The sequence below is a fragment of the Nomascus leucogenys genome, chromosome 11, assembly GCF_006542625.1.
Source record: "Nomascus leucogenys isolate Asia chromosome 11, Asia_NLE_v1, whole genome shotgun sequence".
Taxonomy (NCBI): domain Eukaryota; kingdom Metazoa; phylum Chordata; class Mammalia; order Primates; family Hylobatidae; genus Nomascus; species Nomascus leucogenys.
The window spans coordinates 98,261,367-98,285,227 of NC_044391.1; the positions used below are offsets into that span (position 1 = coordinate 98,261,367).

At 37.6% G+C, this 23,861-nt stretch overlaps 1 protein-coding gene across 7 annotated transcripts in view; it reads right to left on the reverse strand.

Moving 5' to 3' along the window:
- TBL1XR1 (transducin beta like 1 X-linked receptor 1) overlaps positions 1-23,861 on the reverse strand; it is a 178,420-nt gene that overhangs the window by 61,668 nt on the left and 92,891 nt on the right. For 4 of the 7 annotated variants that reach the window (XM_012510731.2, XM_003256479.4, XM_003256480.4 and 1 more), the window contains exon 2: positions 15,137-15,212. The exons of 1 other annotated variant lie outside the window; for it this stretch is intronic. The gene's annotated coding sequence lies outside the window, so the exon portion shown is untranslated. Of the gene's footprint in view, positions 1-3,582; positions 5,293-15,136; positions 15,711-23,861 lie in introns of those variants that run through there. 2 more of the 7 variants (XM_012510730.2, XM_030822840.1) reach the window with 2 other exon arrangements.

Sequence of the window (23,861 nt, forward strand, 5' to 3'; positions counted from 1 at the left end):
AAAAATCACACAGCATTTTTTTTGAAAAATAAATACAACACACTGAAAAAAGTGTCCTAAGCCATAATCCATAAATGACTATTGATCAGTTAAGAGAGTGGAAACAAACTCTTAATAATTTCCTCCCGTAGCATTTTCGAAAACGTGTTCGAAATTAGCAATTCCATCTCCCATTAATCATACTTGAATCTGAGCACAGTCGAATTATGTATCCATCCCCTCCAAATGTATGTATTAGAAATGACCTTAATTAGTCTTTGCTACAGCACTTTGAAATGATCAAGTTAGTATGTATGTTTTGTCTTCTTGCTTTTATTTATTCATCTCTCTCTTTCTGCATCATAAGCAGGTCAGAGCTTAATGCACAGGCAGAAAAGTGTTTTGTTTTGTTTTGTTTTGTTTTGTTTTTTAAGAAAAACTTGGCTGAGCATGGTGGCTCACGCCTGTAATCCCAGCACTTTGGGAAGCCGAGGCGGGTAGATCACAAGGTCAGGAGTTCGAGACCAGCCTGGCCAACATGGTGAAACCCCATCTCTACTAAAAATACAAAAATTAGCTGGGCATGGTGGTGGGCGCCTGTAATCCCAGCTACTCGGGAGGCTGAGGAAGGAGAATCATTTGAACCTGGGAGGTGGAGGTTGCAGTGAGCCAGATTGCCCCACTGCACTCCAGCCTGGGCGACAGGGCAAGACTCCGTCTCAAAAAAAAAAGAAAAGAGAAAAGAGAAAACTTACACAAAATATAATGGACATATACTGGCTATAGCATTCAGTAAGTTTTGACAAACGTAGGTAACTAAGTAACGTAAATCCCTAACGGAATACAGAACATTGCCAACACCGTAGAAAGCTGCCACGTGCAATTCCCCACTTAATCCCTGTCCTCACCACTCATTCCTACCACCTGCCAACCTCTTCTTCTTTCCCCTTCATAACTTCGTTTTGCCTGCCCCACCCCACATGCACAATAGATGAGGTCTGTCTGGTTTTAGGATATATGTAGAATCACATATGATGGCTTGTTTTGTGAAGACTATGTTCAGTCATCATAATGTTTTAGAGATTAATCCAAGTTGCTGAAGACATCGATGTCTTGGTTCCTTCCTATTGCTTAGTAGTATTCCATTGTACACACAGAACAACTTGATAATCCTTTTTCTTGGTTTATAGACACCTGAACTGTTACCAGTTTAGGGGCCAACCCCATTATTTTAGCAGAGTTTATAAACCAAATTTGGTACTCCACCTCTATGGGTATTTTCTTCCTGGATTTCCTCCTTCCCTGTGCTGGACCCCATTACTCTGCAGTGCAACGTTAGTTCTGAACAATTCTCTAATTCCTCTGCCAACGGGAACCTGTCCTCAGGCAAAGATCCGTCAATAAAAGGAAAACTCCAATGCCATTCTCTTAAGAATCCAATCCAGTCTGACTTCTACTTGTTTCAGGTTTGTTCTACGGTGTCCTCATAATGTTTGTTTTTCATATGTTGTCCAGAGATGGTAGTTACTATTTGTGGGAGGATCTGTTCCATAGCAGCCACTACTCCATTTGTGGAATTGTAACTCTCTACTGTTCTTCTGAACACACTTGTTCAACACTGTAACTGGCCTACTTTTTTGGTGTTCCCCCCAACCCTTACCAGCTAGATTGAGCCAGTTTCTTTCAATCAAAAAAGTCAAACTAAACCAGAAAAAATGAGGCCTCTAGGAACTGAAAAGCATAAGAAAAAATCCCTGAGAGAGAGCTGAAGTGGATCCTGTAATTCTTCCTATGAACCAACACCAGTTCCAAATTCATCCCAAGATGTGCATGTGGAACATATCCAAAGAAGCACTACAAAAATCTTGAGACCTGAAGATACAAATCACCTTCAGGTTCCATACTAACTCCTGAGAGGCTCAATCAGGAAGCAGACTCATAGTAGCTTAGCAAAGACTTTGAAAACTGAACTGACATTGGAACCACTGCCCATGGGTGCCACAGAACTTGGGAGTCTGAGCCTATCAATGTTAATTGCTTGCTTTCATTTAAAAACAACAACATTCTCTAGGAAGGGTACAGATGAAGAAAATTTGATCATTCTCAAAGGAAAAGACAATAACAGATATTAATCCTGACATGATCCAGGTGTCAGAATTCTCAAAGATGCCCGTGAAAAGACAGGAAAGACAAGTTCTCAGAAGTAGACACTATAAAAAAAGTTTCCAAATGGAAACTTTATGATTGAAAAAATATGGGAAAAAATTCTAAGACAATAGGAAGTATAGAAAAATGATAGCAAACACTATGATCTTCCTGAATAAGAGATTACACATAGATGACAATAAAATTCTAAGTTTTAATAAAAGAAAATTTTCCCAAAATAAATATCTTTAGCTCTCAAAAGTAATGAAAAAATCTAGAGACCTATCATCAAGGTGCTTTCAATCCTATTATTCTATGGGTGCCTGAGGTCCACTGAAAACTCTGATGATTCAACTCTGTATAATCTGTGTTACACAAAATTTAAAAGAATGTTAGAGTGCAAATGAGGAGATATGGTTCAATTCTTGGTTCTGTAACTATGACAAAGTATATGATATGGAATCACTTCTCTAAACATCAGTTCTTCATTTGTAAAATGAGAACTAAACAACAGAACTTACTTAGCTTTGTAACATAGTCCCAATATCTAATTTTAGGAACCCTCAGAAAGTCATTCCAGTCTCCCAATATCTCCAGATATTAGCACTAGCCAAGTCCACACATGTAAGTTTTAAATTATCTAGTAGCCACATGAAAAAGTTAAAAAGAAACAGGCAGAATTTATTCTAATACTATTATTTTATGTAACCCAATATATCTGGAACATTATTTCTTATAATCAGTATTTTAAAATTGAGATATTTTACTTTAAAAAAATTAAGTCTTCAAAATCCAGCATGCATTTTACATTTACAGCACATCTCAATTCTGACTAGTCTTATTTCCAAGTGTTCAACAGCTACGTATTTCTAGTGGTTACCATACTGGATAAGTCTAAATACAGAAGTGAAACGGTGGGGGAGGGGAGCCAATAGCAAACAAGGGCCAAAGTGTCTCAATATGGGTAGTCAGTCTTACATACATACATACATAAGCTGTATGTCCAGGGGGTAATGAAAGTGTCTGCTCTGTTACATGGCATGGGGTTGGAGCAATGGAAGTCTGTTTTCTGAAATAAATTTTCATCTCTCTACTATAATTAGAGCCCACAATTTTTTTTACAAAAAATAATGGTTTTCTCATCAATAATATTAACGACTTTACATGGTTTTAACTATATTTAAGTAAGATAACTACTCTCTATCACGGAACATATACAGTTGACCCTTGTACAAACAAAGCAGGAGTTAGGGTTATCAACCCAGCCAATCAAAAATCCACACATAACTTCTGACTTCCCAAAAACCTAACTACTAACAACCTAGTTATGACCAGAAGCCTTACTAGTAACATAAACACAACACACCTTACATGTTGTAGGGATTAGATGTTGTATTCTTACAATAAAAGAAGCTAGAGAAAAGGTTATTTAAAAAATCATATGGAAAATATATTTACCATTCATTAAATGGAAGTGAATCATCCTGAAGGTCCTCATCCTCTTCACAAGGCTGAGGAGAAGTTGGTTTTGCTGTCTGAGGGGTGGGAGAGGTAGAAGAGGTGGAAGGACAGGCAGAAAGGCACGCATACTAGATGCAACTTTATTTTTAAAAAAAACGAGTAGAACTGAACCCACATAGTCCACACCTGTGTTGTTCAAGGGTCAACTATACTAACCCTTCCATTTTGGGGTTGATTTTTACTTACTGTTTTATTTTAAAAAAAAAAAAAAAATTTAAACTAATCAAAATGGTTTTTGCATTTTTCTCTTACACGTTTAAAGTACCTCTATGTAATCTGTTCTATAATCACAAGCCCTTAGGCTCTAAGTCATTTTTAAAAATATCAGGTTGTAATAAACTCAAAATGATCCCAATAAACATCTGACAAGAAATGAATGCCTAATATATAGAGGATTGTGAAATAAAAACTTTAGCATTCTAACCTTTTTGTTTTAAAGACCCTCCTTACAGGTGCTAGTAAATCATAGGAAAAGAGAGGAAATAGGCATGGTGAAGGATTTCTGTTCCTATGAACCAGGATTAAAATCAAAAGATATAACTAAAATTAACTGGCTTAAGGACAGAAGCTGAAGAAGTAAACAAATGGAATCTGTATAAAACTAGAAGTTCCTGTCCTTTACACACTAACTTTAGTATGTTAATTTCTGTCTCAAGCAAGATTTTTTTTTTTTTAATCATGCAATATTATCCACTGGACGGATGGATGAATGAAAGGAAAAAAGAATGGGAGGGGGGAAGTCTTCAAATGGCTTCAATACACCATTGAAATAAGAAATGGCCTTCAGGTTCCAATTTTATGGCTATATGGGACCATGCTGTCCAACCCCAAATAGTCAAAATCCAGTAAGACCAAATTTAATATAGTACACCCAAAGAAAATCAGGAAAACTTAAAAATAAGCCAGATAATATTCAGTGATAGGACACCTTTTGTTTTAACATTACCGTGTTAAACATCTATCCCTCTATTGTGGGTGTATGTCCTTGCTCTCACACTACTCTGTGTTTCTCGAGATAAGACAGCTAGTATTTTATTCCTAAATAGTGCTGAGAATTTATAGAAAGGACAGCAAAATTATTTGAAACATGAAAAATGTTTTAAAATGAAAATAGTAATTCACCATAACAAGTTCTACTACAGTTAATATAAATTGAGCACCCCAATCCAAAAATCCAGAATGTTCCAAAATCTGCGATTTTTGGAGCAGTGACATAACGCCACAAGCAGAAGATTCCACACTTGATCTCATATGACAAGTCACAGTCAAAACTCTGATTCATGCACAAAATTATTTAAAATACTGTATAAAAGTGCCCTCAGGCTATATATATAAGGAGTATATGAAACATAAATGAACTTCGTGTTTAGACTTGGATCCTAACCCCAAGATATCTCATTATAGATATGCAAATATTCCAAAATCCAAGTAAATATGAAATCTGAAATACTCTGGTCCCAAGCGTTTTGGATAACCAATGCTCAACCTGTGTAAAGATTAAATCCGTGTAAGAATCCAAGCTTTCTCTGCCCTTCACGTGTTACCACAGTCTTTCACAGCTTCCATTTTAGGCTCAGTTATTTCAGCCTCTAATGACAAAGATACAAGGAATAAGTTAAATATAACTTCAATTTGTGTGTTCTCTGCTTTTCTTCATTTGTTTAAAAAAAAAAAAAAAAAAAAGCCTAAAGACTAAGAGGTGTTCAATGTAACCCTCTTACTGTTGATTTGGGAATCAGCTCTCCAGAGGCACACATTCTCAACCAAATGAAAATGGTTCATACAATATCATGTGACAATGTTGTTCTTTCTTCACATTTAATAATACCACTTCCTAATCATGATGGTAAAAGATTAAAAATGAAAATAACAATGAACTTTCCTACAGTAAATAGAACAAATTAATTTGTGGATGCTATATAAAGTAGGTAATAATCATTGACTACACGGATGCTATTATAAGTAGGTAATAATCATTGACTCCTTGCTATGTACCACACTCTTTCTTGGCAGCGACCTGTTGGCAGGGCCACAACTCCTTGGGGTCTTGTCTTCAGTCTGGCAAGTCATAACTTCTTTCAGTTTTTTTAAGAATCATCAAGTTCTGAGAGAAGGTATGTTAACAAAATACAGCAGGGTGGTTTATGAGTGAAAGAGGTGATTTACTAATTACACTGATAAATGTAACTGCCAGTAGACTAGAATATTCATCAATGCAGAAGAGGCTGGCAGGGCCCAGCCCACATTCCCTCATCACTCAACTTTCCCAAGCAGCTGGGTAGCTTTTTACTGCAAAGCACCCTGAGGCCAAACAGCAGGTCAGGAGCTGCTGCCCTGCCCTCCGCAAAGCCTAACTGCCTAACTCCCTGACTAAGGAATGGGGGTTAGTGGACAAATTACCCCAGGTTTCTTGCCCCTTGGGTGAAAAAAGAGACATGTTCTACACTGTCCCCCGAGGATGCCACATGATTTGAGTCCAACTGAACAAAAAAATTAGTCTTTCAGGCACTCGGTATCAGCCTCCTTTTCCCTTTCTGGTTTCTCCACAGGAACTTTCTAGATCCACCTTTCCAATAAAGGGTTACATTCAAGGGTCTGGTTCCTCAGGAATCAAACCTAAGAGAACTACTCAGCATCATTCTATTCTTTGTGGAAGAGTCCGGTCGTTAAACCAAATTAATTTTTAGAAGTTGCGGGATGACTATACAATCAGAACAAGAGGAAATAGAAGGGCTCCAGGGATTGATCGACACAGTTGGTAGAATTTTCTGGAAAATAAGAATCTATCTTTGCAACAGTTCAAAGAAAAAGATATGCAAACAGTTCTAAAATAAACTAGCAAACAGTTATAAAATAAATGAAAAGATGCAAATTAGAACAATAGTGAGATACTATTTCTCACCTATCAGATTAAAAGACATTTATGTATCAAAAAAGACATCATATATACTGTCTGCTAATGGGGAAAGAGGGAACCTCGTATATTGCTGGAAGGAAGATAAGACGGCATAATGCTTTACAGAAGGGAATTTGGCAAACTGACATGCACATTTCATGTTCCTATCTAAAAACTTACACTCTTGAAACAGCTATCTGTGTAATGGAGTAGAATGCAGCTGTAAAACAATGAATAAAGACTATCTACATCCTGCTATGAAGCGATCTCCAGAATATTTAAGAATACACATGGATTTGTTTACATTTGAGCAAGATAAACCAAAAATAGTTTGATTTTTAAAACTTGGTTACTTACAAAAGGAGGAAGGAAGAATGTATCTCACTTTGAAGTGGTATAAATGTTTCCTTTGATTATAAAACAAAATTAAAACAAATATTTTTAAATCCTAAATACTAGAAATAAAATGAAACAAATTGGCCTGACCCCAGCATAGTGGCTCAGGCCTATAATCCCAGCACTTTGGCAGGCTGAGGCCAAGAAGATTGCTTGAGCCCAGGAGTTCAAGACCAGCCTGGGCAACACAGGGAGACACTGTCTCTACTAAAAAAAAAAAAAAAAAAAAAAGTCAGCCGGGTGTGGTGGTGGCTCACATCCATAATCCAGACACTTTGGGAGGCTGAGGCGGGTGGATCACGAGGTCAGGAGATAGAGACCATGCCGGACAACATGGTGAAACCCCGTCTCTATTAAAAATGCAAAAATTAGCTGGGCATGGTGGCATGCACCTGTAGTCCCAGTTGCTCAGGAGGCTGAGGCAGAAGAATCACTTGAACGATTGAGGCGGAGGTTGCAGTGAGCCAAGGTCGCTCCACTGCACTCCAGCTGGGCGACAGAGCGAGACTCCGTCTCAAAATAAAATAAAATAAAATAAAATAGAAGTTAAAACAATTAGCCAGGCATGGTGGCACGCACCTGTGGTCCCAGCTACTCTGGGAGGCTGAGGTGGGAGAATCGACTGAGCCCAGAAGGTCAGGGCTGCAGTGAATCACGATCACGCCACTGCACTCCTACCTGGGTGACTGAGTGACACCTAGTTGAAGAGAAGAAAAGAAAGAAAAAGAAAAGAGGGAGAGGGGAAGGGAAGAAGAAAAGGGGAAGGGGAGCAGGAATTGGGGAGATAGGGGAGGGTAGGGACAAGCTGACCCAACTATATATCAAATTGGTGGTGGGCAGGGGGGCAGATTACACAAGGACTTACTTTAAAACGTAATACTTAGCTGTAATCCAACTGAGACGTGGACAAAAAAAGAAAAATGAAAACAACAGTCACTACTCATACTGGTTAAATATACATTTATAAATATAAAAATATGTATAATTTTATATTATGTTTATTTTCTATATTTACATGTACTTAAAGTACTTATAAAGTACATGTACTTTATACGTCATTTATACTCTATTTTTGTTTAATACATTATTTTCTATTATGTTTACATATTAACTATTGCATATTATATAATATACACATTCTTTTTCACTAAAAGGGAATCAGGACTTCTTAGAGACATAGCTCATCTGAGGACCAATGAAGGGCATGTACAAGATGAGCTTTGGCCAACATCTTGTTTTGTCAGAAAGCAAGGAAGCTACCAGAGAGAGAATACTAGAGGCGTGTCAAAAAAAGACTCAGCAGTCAACTTGAAAAGGCTCTTTTGGCCAAGGCAATGACATCAATAAGAATACAAACTCAGTGCAATAAAACATATCAAATGCTTAAATCCACAAGCTCACAATAACTCAAAAAAATCCTCACTTGTTACCTAGAAAGGTATTCAACAATCCTAGCAAGGCTTCCAGGAAACAACTCAGTACTTTGAAAACTGGTAAATAAAAGAAAGAATCATGCATTTCATATGCCTTCCCTGTGCAATCTGTGCCACAGAGTAATGAAATATCTGTTGGGGAAAGTTTCTCTTTATAGAAATGTTACACATAATAAAAGCTTGATATAATTGGAATATCAACATTCTGTTTGCCCTCATGGAAATGATGGTTCTAGGAATGATCATCAATGTCGCCTACTGTCAGGAATAAAAAAACAAACATTGGGTGCTTCTTTATGCAAGCATACAGTAAGTGTCCTTTATCTAAAACGATTGGGACTACAAGTGTTTCAGATTTTGAAATATCTGCAGTATTTAGCACTCCCAGTCTGAAAATGTGAAATCCAAAATGCTCCAATGAGCATTTCCTTTGAGTGTCGTGTTAGTGCTCAAAAAATTTCAGATGGAGCATTTCAGATTCGAGCTATTCCATCTATACTTAGCACCACCTGTGAAATATTCTGCCACCCCAACCTCCCAAAATAATAAAGGAAAAAATCTAAATTAAGATTAGATTAATCTTAATTAATTAGATGAAGCCTTTAGCTATAACCACCAATTTACAGAAAATATAAGGGAAAGATGAATATTATACTACAGGAATCTAATTAATAAAATACAGAATGTAGAAAACTTCACAGGACAAATAAAAGGGAAAAAATAGGTAGAAGCATAACTATACACAGTAACCAAACATAATGTGTAAGTTTTGTTGATTCTGTAAAAACATATTAGGAGCAGTTCAGAAAAATTAAAGCTAAGTAGATAGTTGGTAGTGTTAAGAAATTATTGTCAGCACCTCACACCCATTAAGATGGGCACCAGCAAACAAACAGCAAATGTTGCCCAGTGTGTAGAACCCTGTTGCACTGCTGGTAGGAATGTAAAATAGTGCTGCTGCTCTGGAAAGAGTACAGAAGTTTTTCACAGAAAAAAAAAAAAAAAACCTAGAATCACCATATGATCCAGCAATCCCTCTTCTGAGATCCCAAAAAGAATTCTAGTTCTAAAAAGAGTTGAAATCAAGATTTCACAGAGATTTGCACATCCATGTTCAAAGCAGGACTATTCATAACAGCCAAAAGGTGGAAGCAACCCAAATGTCTACCAACAGATGAATGGATAAAGAATATGTGGTATGACTTCTATTCAACATAGTACTTACTGGAAGTCCTAGCCAGAGCAATCAGACAAGAAAAGACATCAAGGGCATCCAAATCGGTAAAGAGGAAGGCAAACTGTTGCTGTTTGCTGATAGTATAATTGTATACCTAGAAAACCCTAAAGACTCCTCCAAAAAGCTCCTAGAAGTGATAAATGAATTCAGCAAAGTTTCCAGATACAAAATTAATGTACACAAATCTAACTCTTCTATACATCAACAGCAACCAAGTGGAGAATCAAATCAAGAACTCAACCCCTTTTACAGCTACTGTAATAGCTGCAAAAATAAAATAAAATACTTAGGAATATACCTAACCAAGGAGATGAAAGACCTCTACAAGGAAAACTACAAAACACTGCTGAAAGAAATCATAGATGACACAAACAAATGGAAACACATCCCATGTTCATGGATGGGTAGAATCAATATTGTGAAAATGATCACACTGCCAAAAACAATCTACAAATTCAATGCAATTCCCATCAAAATACTACCATCATTCTTCACAGAAGTACAAAAAACAGTCCTAAATTCCTATGGAATCAAAGAAGAGCCCACATAGCCAAAGCAAGACTAAGCCAAAAGAACCAGAACTAATCTGGAGTCATCACATTACCTGATCTCAAACTATGCTATAAGGCCATAGTCACCAAAACAGCATGGCACTGGTATAAAAATAGGTACATAGGCCAATGGAACAGAACAGAGAACCCAGAAATAAAGCCAAATACTTACAGCCAACTGATCTTCGACAAAGCTAACAAAAACATGAAGTGGGGATAGAACACCCTATTCAACAAATGGTGCTGGAATAATTGGCAAGCCACATGTAGAAGAAGGAAACTGTATCCTCATCTCTCACCTTATATAAAAATCAACTCAAGATGGATCAAAGAGTTGAATCTAACACCTGAAACCATAAAAATTCCAGAAGATAACATTGGGAAAACCCTTCCAGACACTAGCTTGGGTAACGACTTCATGACCAAGAACCCCAAAGCAAATGCAACAGAAACAAAGATAAATTAAGATGAGACTTAATTATTAACTAAAAACCATCTGCATGGCAAAAGAAACAATCAGCAGAGTAAACAGACAACCCAGAGAGTGAGAGAAAATCTCCACTATCTATACATCCAACAAAGGGCTAATATCCAGAATCTACAAGGAACCCAAACAAAGCAGCAAGAAAAAAACAAATAATCCTATAAAAAAAAAGTGGGCTAAGGACATGAATAGACAATTCTCGAAAGAAGATACACAAATGACCAACAAACATGAAAAAAATACTCAATATCACTAAAAATAGGAGAAATGCAAATCAAAACCACAATGCGATACCACCTTACTCCTGCAAGAATGGCTGTAATCAAAAAATGAAAAAATAATAGATGTTGGTGTGGATGTGGTGAAAAGGGAACACTTACACTGCTGGTGGGAATGTAAACTAGTACAACCCCTATGGAAATCAGTGTGGAGATTCCTTAAAGAACTAAAAGTAGAACTATCATTTGATCCAGTAATCCCACTACTGGGTATCTACCCAGAGAAAAAGAAGTCATTATACGAAACAGACCCTTGTACACGCATGTTTATAGCAGCACAATTTGCAACTGCAAAACTATGGAACCACCCCATCAGTCAACAAGTGGATAAAGAAATTGTGGTATGTGTATATACACCATGGAATACTATTCAGTCATAAAAAGGAATGGAATAATGGCATTCATAGCAACCTGGATGGAATGAGAGACCATTATTGTAAGTGAAGTAACTCAGGAATGGAAAACCGTAACGTTGCATGTTCTCACTCGTAAGTGAGAGCTAAGCTATGAGGAGGACGCAATGGCATAAGAATATACAATGGATCTTGTGGACTAGGGGGAAAGGGTGGGGGATGGAGAGGGATGAAAGACTACACATTGGGTACAGTGTACACTGCTTGGGTGATGAGTGCACCAAAATCTCAGAAATCACCACTAAAGAACTTATCCATGTAACCAACCACCACCTATTCTCCCAAAAACCGACTGAAATAAAAAAGAATAAAAAAATAAAGTAAATGCAGTATATACATACAATGGAATCTCATTCTGCCTTAAAAAAACAAGGAAATAATGTCACAGGCTACAATACAGATGAACCATCATGACATTATGTTAAATAAAAGCAGCCAATCTCAAAAGACAAATACTATATGGTGCTACCTATATGAGGTATCGAGCAAACTCAGAAACAGAAATAAAAGGTTGTTGCCAGAGGACGGGCTGGGGGGATAGGGGGGTGTTGGGAACTTGCAGGGGGGTAGGAGAGGGCGGGTGCTGTTTAATGGGTATATGGTTTTGGTTTTGTGGTGAGCCCAGATCACGCCACTGCACTTCAGCCTGGGCAACAGGGTGAGACTGTCTCAAAAAATAATAAATAAAAAGTCAAAATAATAATATACACCTGCTGGCCAATGGGTCCTACTAATGCAATATGAGATAATTACAAAAAAGCATTTATGAAACATTTTATATAGGAAAGCAGCTATAAATCATGATTTAAGGTGCAATTAGATTTTTTTTTTTTTTCTGAGACGGTGTCTCACTTGTCACCCAGACTGGAGTGCAGTGGCTTACTGCAACCTCTGCCTCCCAGGTTCAAGGGATTCTCTTGCCTCAACCTCCCAAGTAGCTGAGATTACAGGCATGTACCAACACGCCTGGCTAATTTTTGTATTTTTAGTAGAGATGGGGTTTCACCATGTTGGCCAGGCTGGTCTTGAACTCCTGATCTCTCAAGTGATCTGCCTGCCTCGGCCTCCCCCAAAGTGCTGGGATTATGGGCATGAGCCACTGCACCTGGCCGTAAAGTGCAATTAGATTTAAAATTACTTGTGTCTAGGTAAAAGAAGAGTGAAGGCAAAAAAGGATGTCATGAATCCCTCACATTATTTTAATAAGAACAATGTTCAATAAGGGAAAGAAAAACGTTTGAGGAGATGGATATCCCACTTATCCTAACTTGATCATTTTATATTTATACAAGTATCAAAATATCACATGTACCCTAAACAAGTACAACTACTATATATCAACTTTTTAAATTTTAAGAGAAAAAAACACTGTTGAGGGTAGGTAGGGAGGTGGTAGAGGTAACTGTATATAATCACACTAAGCACTCTGGCATTTTCAGAGAAAATAAATATGACATACTACACAGCACAGGTTCAACCCAGATTATTATTGCATTTCTGAGGGTCATGGGAAAATCACACCATTTTGAACCAATACCTATAAATTTACTAGCACATCTGTGAAAATGTATAGAAATGGCTTCAGTGTCCTTAGCTAGACTGTAAGCAAGTTTGCTGTAATCTTGGTCTCCTTCATCTCTAACACACACTAACATACATACACACACACACACACACTTAAATTTCTGTGATCATGACATTAAAATGATTTCAGAGATTTTCAACAAAACTGACAAACATGTTTGGGATGATCTAATTTAAAATAGTCCATGAGCAGTTACAAAAACAGTCTACGTGAGTAGCACATAAAAATTTTTCACTTAAGGATAGGCACTTGTAAGAGATAGGTAGCTTCATGACACCTGTATCTCAGAAACCCAACTGGTTTGACTGCCAAGAGAGACGTGCCACAAATACTAAGGATCTGACAACAAAGAAGAGTAACAGGTTTCAAATGTGAACTTCATTTGAACAAAAACTTCATGTGAACAAAAAGCCAAGAGCAGACACTCCAAATACCAAAGTTGATTTACCATGGATCTTTCTTTCATGAGAAACTCTAGTGCTCCCTGGGAAACAGCAGATCTAGTGGTTAATGAGTTGCCAGAGCAATCTAAAGACCCCAGCAAGTGCTTTATAAATTAACAAAAACCATGTCATCCTTTGTGGTAGGTAAAGCTTGGCTTGGGGGGTGGGGACATCTTATTTTCTTCAACATGTCCTATCAACCCCTGAGAGAGAAAAGAGTAAGGAGAGAGGAGGAGAGGAAAGGGAAGAGGGTGAGCAGGATGCAGCGGAGGAGAACAGGGAAAGGAAGAGGTCAACCTTTTTTCCCCAATAGGAATTCAGAAGAGCTTAGACAGAGAAAACCCTCCTCCTATCAACATACTGAAAAAAATCCATCTCTAATAGGAACTATTTCTGGGAATATTTTCACAAATATCTTACCCACTTATTCTGGTTCTTAACTTTTAATAGTTTTTCTTTCAGACTGATACATCATTTCCCACCAAATTCTATAAACCTCAATCAGTTTCTATGCCTCCCTAATTTAGTAAAAATAAAATGTTGGTAATGAACTACAGAAAACATTTATAAATGTAAGATGTTATTATTTGATTCTTTAAAAAAGTAAAAATTCATTTATCTTCTATTTATTTATCCCCAAAATACACAACAATATTATTTTGGTAAGAAATTATTTTTTAAGAGAGAATCACTCTGACTTCTAGTTAACAATGATAAGCACCTGACATACAGCTAGAATAAACCTTAGAAATTAAGTCCAATTCCATCACCTAAGTTTTATAAGAGTATCTGCCAAAAATCAAAGATTCATAGTATATTCAGGAAATAAAGCAAATGCCAGCTCCCACAGAGTTCAGTACTCTTTCTGCTATATCACATGATTGACATTTATATTCTACAGTGAAAGGCTTCTTAAAAATCTTTTTAAGTAGATAAGAATGACTCTCCTTAAAATGATTAATTATAACAGGTAGAATCCTAGCCATTTAAATGCACATAACTAAAAAATATTAGGATAAATGCAATATACAAAAACAATCTATTTTAGTGAAATGATGGACAAAAATAGAAGAGCAAAATGCCACTGTTGTATTTTTAACAAGAAAATACTATACACAAAATATAGTTCATTTGACAAAACACAAGACCATCACGACGTAACAGTATTTTTCATCCTGATGACCGTAGCTAAGACGTTTTTAAAACTACAGAACACAGAAATCCTCAGCTGGACGTGGTGGCTCACACCTGTAATCCCAGCACTTTGGGAAGCTCAGGTGGGCGGATCACCTGAGGTCAGGGGTTCAAGACCAGCCTGGCCAACACGGTGAAATCCTGTCTCTTACTAAAAATACAAAAAATTAGCTGGGCGTGGTGGTGCATGCCTGTAATCCCAGCTACTTGGGTGGCTGAAGCAGGACAATCGCTTTAAGCTGGGAGGTGGAGGAGGTTGCAGTGAGCCAAGATCACGCCATTGCACTCCAGCCTGGGCTACAAGAATGAAACTCTATCTCAAAAAAACATAAAAAGAAAAGAAAAGAAAATAGTAATTTTCACAAGTAGCAATTTTTCCTTTACCAAATATTCAAAAGTTATTTTTAAATACTTTAAACTACATATATTTTAAAAGAATAAAAATTAAAAAAAAAAAAAACACTTACTTAGCTTGGAACACATGTATTTTGTCAAATTGTGAGAAACTTTCAAAATCCTCAAAAGATTCTAAAAACAAGAGAATAAGAAACACTCTGACATTGGGAGTTGGAGAGTCTTACCATTGGCAGTGCATTGATGTGGGGATGTGCAACTGAATATCCGGTCACCGCCAATCACAAGTTGCTGTTGTTGATGCTGAGGAAAAGGAAAGTAAAGTATTCAATGTGCCCTAAAACAAATTCAGTTTAAAAGATTTTCCATACCAAATGTTACATGTTTGAAATATTCTTTAAGGTCCCTATCAGTGAATTTCTTTCTCCCCCAAGTAATTGTTATCATAAACAACAGCAGCAACTTTTGAGTGCTTAATACTCCGCAAGTCTTTAGAACGTTCATAAGAGGTTGGCACAGTGAACAAAATGAGATTCATCTGCACACAAGTGGTCTCACCACCAGTCAGCTCAACTCGTGTAATTATTATTGCATTACGGTCCAATTAGTATGTTCATAATCTATAATCATGGGCCACCAAGAATGGCATAAACTTGCATTCTATATCCTGTTTAATAATAAATATATCATTGGTTTAGAAACAATTTCAATCAAAACTTACTAACTTTGATCTCTTTAGACTTTACACTTTATAGGGCTTATCCAGTTTTCTCAATTGCTAAGTCAGGGCACATTATATTCCACAAACCCTTTGTGTAAATATAAAAGTTAAACTTCGAGGCCAGGCACGGTGGCTCACACCTGTAATCCCAGCACTTTGGGAGGCCGAGGCAGGCGGATCACCTGAGGTCAGGAATTTGAGACCAGGCTGGCCAACATGGTGAAACCCCATCTCTACTAAAAATACAAAAATCAGCCAGGCGTGGTGGTGGGCACCTGTAATCCCAGCTACTCGGGAGGCTGAGGCAAGAGAATCGCTTGAACCAGGGAGGCGGAGGTTGCAGTGAGCCAAGACTGCACCATTGCACTCCGGCCTGGGGAACAACAGCGAGACTTCGTCTCAAAAAAAAAAAAAAAGTTATACTTCACATACCATGTCAGAGGAGACTCTTAGTTGGAACACTGACACCAGTACAGTTTCCGCCATGGAGTACCGTTTTTGTAAAGTGTAAAATCAAGCTGACACCACAGAAAGGAGTTTACTACGATATATGGGAGGTTTAGCTCCTACACCAATTAGGTGAAGTAAGAAGATAACTAAGTAAATGATGATTATGCCACATACACTATCCCACCGATCCCTGGTGCTTCAAAACAGGGCGTGGGCGTGAGCCCCCAAGGTTTGTTGCCTAGAGGCACTTGTGAGCTACTTGGTAGGTCCTTTCTAGCAGACTGAGGAAATGTTCTTTAGACATCATGACTAGATACCACTAGGCTCTGTTTACCTCAAAGTCGTTTGTTATGAATGTCGACTATTTCAGTATAAAGTTTTTGTCACTTTTTGAGCTAAAGTTATATAGGGCTGCTTGTTATCTAAAAATCAACAGAGCACTTTTGTCACAAAAATTTTTGGCATACATGCATTCAATTTATTTATTTAACAGGTACTACTAAATAACGTGTATTTAAAAACACATACAAGAGGTCAGGCACAGAGACTCATGCCTGTAATCCCAGCACTTCGCGAAGCCGAGTCGGGCCGCTTCAGCTCAGGAGTTCGAGATCAGCCTGGGCAACATGGTGAAATCCCATCTCTACCAAATATACAAAAAATCAGCCAGGCATGGTGGCGCATGGCTGTGGTCCTAGCTACTCAGGAGGCTGGGGCACGAGGGTCACTTGAGCCTGGGAGGCGGAGGTTGCAGTGAGCTGAGATGGCCATGCCACTGCATTTCAGTCTGTGTGATAGACTGAGACTCTCTCTCAAACAAACAAGAAAAATTTCCAACATAAGTAAAAGGCAGATAAATTATTTATTTATTTACAGTGCTATATTTTTGTTCATAACATTCTATATCCTTAATGTCTTAATGATAGTTTTACATCATTTACTGGTATCTAAAGGTACAACTTAATCGTAGAACAAAGCGCATCAATACCAACAGTGAATAATGTACTTTTTTTTTTTTTTTTTTTTTTTTTGAGACAGAGTCTCACTCTGTCACCCAGGCTGAAGTGCCATGGCATAATCTCAGCTCGTTGCAACCTCCACCTCCTGCGTTCAAGTGATTCTCCTGGTCTCAGCCTCCCAAGTAGCTGGCCCTACAGGTACAAGCCACCACACGCCTGGCCAATTTTGGTATTTTTAGTACAGACAAGGTTTCACCATGTTGGCCAGACTGGTCTCAAACTCCTGACCTCAAGTGATCCACACGTCTAGGCCTCCCAAAGTGCTGGGATTACAGGGGTGAGCCACTGCGCCGGGCCGAATAATCTAGATTTCAAACACCTTTCTTGATAATCGCTAATTTTTTTCAGACATCTATAGAATGATTAGATAATAGGAAGAGAAGAGTTCATTCTTGTAGTTTAAGTATTGGCTCTGCCATTTTTTCTTTTTTTTTTTTTTTTTTTTTTTTTTGAGATGGAGTCTTGCTGTTGCCCAGGCTGGAGTGCAATGGCGCAACCTCAGTTCACCTGAGTAACTGGGACTACAGGCATGCGCAACCATGCCTGGCTAATTCTGTATTTTTTAGTAGAGATGCGGGTTTCTCTATGTTGGTCAGGCTGGTCCCGAACTCCCAACCTCGGGTGATCCGCCCGCCTTGGCCTCCCAAACTGCTGGGATTACAGGCGTGAGCCACCATGCCCAGCCATGATAATCGCTATTTTTTCCAGACATCTGTTAAATGATTAGATTATAGCAAGTGAAGAGTTCGCTCTTGTAGTTTAAGTACTGGCTCTGCCATTTTCTTGTTTCTTACTATTTTGGTTTTAGATGCAATTTTTTTTTTTTGCAAGATTAACTCATGAGCCTGTTTTGGTGAGGCTTGGTTAAAACTAGGTAATAAAATCTACAAATCTTAATTAAACACAAGTGAATACATACTGTGTTTTAATTGTGTCCCTCAAATTTCATGTGTTGGAGACTTAATCCCCAAATTCATATGCTGATGGCATTTGGAGGTGGGGCCTTTGACAGGAATTAGTATTAGGATAAGGTCATCAGGGTGTAGCCCCCATGATGGGACTGGCTGCTTTATAAGAAGAGCAAGAGGGACCTGAGCTGACTCGCTCTTGCCTTCTTGCCATGTGATGCCCTCCGACATGTTATAAAGCAGTAAGAAGGCCCTTCCCACAGGCGGCCCCTCAAGCCTGGACTTTCTAGCCTCTGGAACTATAAGAAATTAATTTATTTTCTTCATAAATTACCCAATCTATGGTATTCTGTTATAACAACAGAAAATGGACTAAGACAAATAAACTTGCAATACTAAGCTGAAATAATGGCAATTCCAGGAAACAGAATGAATGAATGGATGTATCACCGGTGCTTTGTAGAACCTCCACTTTTTCCTCCAAATAGCATTATGTACAATATGTTCTACACGACTCTCTTATACTAGAACCAAATGAAGGTACAAATTTGAACCCCTGTATTAACCATTAGAATTTTTTTTTTACTTTGAAATGAACATAAATAAATGAACATAAACTGACTAATAAGATATGGTACACATATAACACACAAACTTACATACATCTACCTTTATAGAATTTAGTGCTAAATCAGATCATTCTTCCAGTTTCTTTTTCTAACTTTTCGGTCATCAGTGAGTCTCTCATCACCCTCACAGATGTATCTAAATCTCGGTTTTCACTAATGACCTTTTCTCTACCTTTGTCTTCATTCATTCATTTAACTTTTCCTATTAATCTTTAATTCCCACCCCCCATTTCTATTCCCCGTCTTCCCATGTGCAACCTTCCTAATATGTTTGATATGCATCTTTTTGTTAGTATGTACTTTTAGAAAATGTTTATTGTTTTGTGTGCAAAAAAAAATAAAATAAAAAAACTTAAAAAAAAAAAAAACTTTTCCTATTAATACTACAAGTCCTTAAGGAGAAAGACCACAATAGTGATTTAATAGTTGATGACATGGTTAAAAAGTATTTGATTCTAGGATTTGAAGGGTGAATAAATATGTGAAAAATGGTATACCAACTGCACCTGCAAATTAATCTGGAAAATTTCTAGAAACATATGCAGGGCCATATATTTTATTTCTGAGATGTTTTCCTAGTCAACTCATTTACCTATGTCCTAGCCATCATGCAATGCATTTATAAAGCACACCACGTAAATTAAAATAAGTATCTAAATTTTAGAAGATATAATGATATACTTTACAAAGGAATTACAAAACTTAAGGTGCATTTAAGATAGTCTGACAATGTATATTGAAACCACTGAAACTATTTGTATTAAAGGAATTCAAGTCCAAAACATGTGTGTCCTGTCTATCTGCATTTCTACTTTTACTCAACATTCTCTACTCTCACCACAGCAGATCACTGTGTGCAGTGTTATCTGCACTCTTTGGCTGCCCTGACATTCCTCGCTCCTCACCAGAAATGTCCTTCTGACTATGGTTCTGCTCACAAATCTTCCTATCCCTGCTTCAAAGATCAGGCCGAATCAGCTTCCTCCATTAATTATCCACCCCACCATCCAGACAGAGAAATGAGCCCCAGCTTAACATATCTCCCTTTCCACAACCGCATAGTGCCTTATTTTTTAATCATGCCTCTCTGATCAAATTTCTAGAGACCCAGGACTGACTTAATCATCTTGCTGTTCCCTAACAGAACTAAAAATAATGCCTTGAACATATATGATTCTTAAGATACATGTTGATAAAATGTTACAGTATCTAGATATTGAGAAATAGATACAAACATATTTGAAAATAAAATGCAGTAGAGACTGAATTACTGAACAAATAAATCACACTGGGAAGGAAAAACTCACCAGTGGATTGTTATTTTGAAAATGCTTGAGAGAACCTGGTTATATACCAGTAATTTTAATACCACTTCCAGAAGGTGACCAAGAAGGTGGATCTTCCATCATTAACAAAAAACTCAAGAAGTACATGATCAGATTATTAGTGTAAAAACTATCACCTCCTTTGTGTACTATATAAACTAAATCTATTTACTTTTTGTAATAAAATAAATGGCTGTAAGGTTTGTGTTTTGTCTCCAAACAAAAAGCTTTGCTTCCAAAAATGTATTTCAGAGCATTTTATCTAAAGTAAATGAAGTATTAATTTTAGATAAGGCTTACAGCATAGAAAGACACTGTTGACTTAGCAGACATCTTCTAAGATCTGCCACCTACGCACAATTAGGAAGTTTTTTTAAGATGGAAAAATTCTAGAGAACAGCAAATGATATATTTTGACTGTTCTTCAAAAATACTACACTGCAGTCTCTAGAAGTAAATTTATTTAATTTATCGATAACTTTGAAAAGCTAATGGACATTACGGGCCCTTTTCCTAGACAAAGGTACAAACACAATAAAAACTTATTTATTATTTAAGGTAGCAACACACTCTAATATAGAACCTAGTGGTCAGTAACAAGTTCAAGGAAGTATATCTGGTATCCTTAATAAATAAAGTTAAAATTATTTTGTTTTAATGTACAGAATTTGGGAAAGTCATCCCATGAATTAAGAGAAAAACATAATCCCAGCACTTTGGAAGGCCAAGGCAGGGAGATCACTTGAAGTCAGAAGGTTCAGGCAGATCACTTGAGGTCAGAAGGTTAAACCTGGCGAACATGGGGAAACCTCATCTCTAATGAAAATACAAAAATTAGCCAGGTATGGGGGCAGACGCCTGTAATCCCAGCTACTCGGGAGACTGAGGCAGGAGAATCACTTGAACCCAGGAGGCAGAGGTTGCAGTGAGCTGAGATCACACCACTGCATTCCAGCCTGGGTGACGAGCGAGACTCTGTCTCCAAAAAAAAAAGAGAGAGAAACATATAAGAATTCTACCAGAATTGACCCTGCTTAGAAAGATTTTTATTAAATTATCATTAAATTAACTCCCAGGAAAAGTCACAGAAAAAGTTCAAATTAAATTGTTTATTGTTTAGCACATGATTGAAAGCACAATTAAGAAACAAAAACAGTATTACCTCCTAATGGAACAATTAAATATATACATATTTGTAAATCAGAGTTTCAACTGAATCTTCTTAATCCCTTTTACAAAAAAGGAATGTTAGTATGTTATCTCCAACAACATACTACGCATACATCAAAGCCTCTAAGCATTATATCTTCCACTGTCCTCACCCGATCCTCATTTCCCATGGAATTACATATTCAGATAATATTCTAGACAGCCAGAAGGTAAGGCAGGTGAAAAGCAGAAGGAGCTGTAACAGCAGGGATATCTTAAGTGACCCTCAGATCAGACTCACTGTCAGATCACGCACAGCTTTGCAATTACTGCCTATGTTTTCATTTCCCATTGTTACTTAAGCGATTTGGGGAAAACTGATTCAAAAGTTATCTGACACCAATTTTTAAAAACAAGCTATTCTCAAGACCACATACTCACATAAAGAGAAAACAATTTAAACATGCACTGGTGTCTAATCGCCTAATTACTACCTTAGTTGAATTAGTTTCACTGGTAACATCACATGTCATTGAATTTTATGTTAAGATTACACAAAAATAAACTATTTTGCAAGAATAAAACAAAAAACTCTCAAGTATTTCTAAATTTGTCTGTCACAGGGTAAGCAATGCAATTAAAGACAATAGCACAAACTCTTACAATGACCCACAGAGTTCTTAAAATTAAAGGCTGGTTTGAACAGCTTCTAATGCTAACGTAAGTCAAGTTTATTATTTAGGCACTAACACCTATGCATCAAAAGCTTCCAGTTCACAAAACCTTCAGTGATAGGGATTCTGAACATGAGAAAACGCTTATACTCCAAATTTACAGATACTTGAAAACTAATATAAAAATGTATCTATGATTTTAAGTTACTTTTTCTTTAAAGTGAGTAGAGCATTAATGTGTAAATATAACTAATTTTGTTTTCCCCAAAATAAGTTATTAAATTAATGGTGTAACTTACATTGCCTTTGAAATACCACAGATATGACACTGTTTTCTTGTTTACATGAAGTTTGATAGCTGCTAAACCCTTTGTTAAAGTAGTTTGGAAGAAAGAAACAAGTGTGGGGGGCCGGAGAGGGGGGTGGACCAGTAGAAACAGCAACGAGGATCTAAGAAATAATATGGGCGGGGGGAGGGGGGGCGCGGATATCAAGCTTTGTTGCCTAAGACCACATAGGTGGGTACACTGGCACTTAAGTTAGAAGAGAAAACTGACATTCCTACATCTTTTTTTTTTTTTTGAGACGGAGTCTCGCTCTTTCACCCAGGCTGGAGTGCAGTGGCGCGATCTCGGCTCACTGCAAGCTCGTCCGCCTCCCGGGTTCACGCCATTCTCCTGCCTCAGCCTCTCCGAGTAGCTGGGACTACAGGCGCCCGCCACCACGCCCGGCTAATTTTTTTTTTTTTTGTATTTTTAGTAGAGACGGGGTTTCACCGTGGTCTCGATCTCCTGACCTCGTGATCCGCCCGCCTCGGCCTCCCAAAGTGCTGGGATTACAAGCGTGAGCCACCGCGCCCGGCCACATTCCTACATCTTATTAGATTTCTCACTCTTCCTAAGGTTTGAATATCTGATTCAAGGTATTAAGAATTTGAATAGCTAATTAGGCTACAACAGACAAATCATTCAGTTGAACAACACATTTCCAACAGAAATGAGAACGGCTCTGCCAAGAAGACTGAGTCTTTGATTAATTCTGTTCTACAGAAATGCCCCAGATTAGAACCTAACTATGACGTGGTGAGCCCCTCACTCAGATGTAATTGGTCAGGGTAGGATCTACATCACTTGCATTTAAAATCCTTCCCACCCACTCCGTGTCAGTGTGTGGGTGTGTGTGTGCATGTGTGTGATTCCAATGGGGATTGAGAACCACTGGGTGGGGGGTGGGTGTGGCAGGGGAGGGGACAGGATGGAAAATTTTACTAGTCAGATTCTAATTATTAACCTAAGGCAGGAAAGTCGCTTCTTTCAAATACTAAATTGCAAAGTGAGAGGTGTTCAGAACTAGAGGGAGAAATATGTTAATACTATGTCAGACTAAATTAAGTGCTTTATTAATCTAATTTAAGATTAATGATGACAAAAGGTAAGCTCAATCTGTCTTCCAAAAATGAACAGAAAAGTAAGGACAATGATAATGAAGACACCATAAACAGAAAGGGGCCTAGAAAGACTACAAAACATAATAAACAAAAAGAAGAAAATGCATACAAATACATAAAGCCCAAATGAGCCTCAGCTATGTGTGACAAAATTTCAAGTAGTAGGCAGAAGTTATAGAAAGGTATTTTTTTCCTATTCAATATAAGGGGAAACCATCGCACAAATCAATGACAATGTTCAAACAAAACCTGGATATGTGATTCATCAAGGAAGTTCTAGTGGGCACTTAGGCAAATGAGCTGAAGTTTGTTCAACGTGTTCCCCATCCCTTTCTAACTTAGCACTCAAGTGTATTATCAGCGCCAGCACTAGCTTCTGCAGTACCTTTGTGCAAATTAGACTCTAGCAGAATAAATTACAAAAAGGAAGCCACGTGGTATCAGAGGTTAAGAGCCTGGAATTGCGGAGCCACACAGGTAGGTTTGGACTCCCTGGCTCTGACTCTTAGTAACTAGATAACCTCCCTCAGTGCCTTGGCTTTTTCATCCGTAAAGTAACTTAGGAGAGTGGAATAAAAAGTGCTAATCAGTGACTAGCATTGGAATAAGATGTAATGCATATTGAATAAT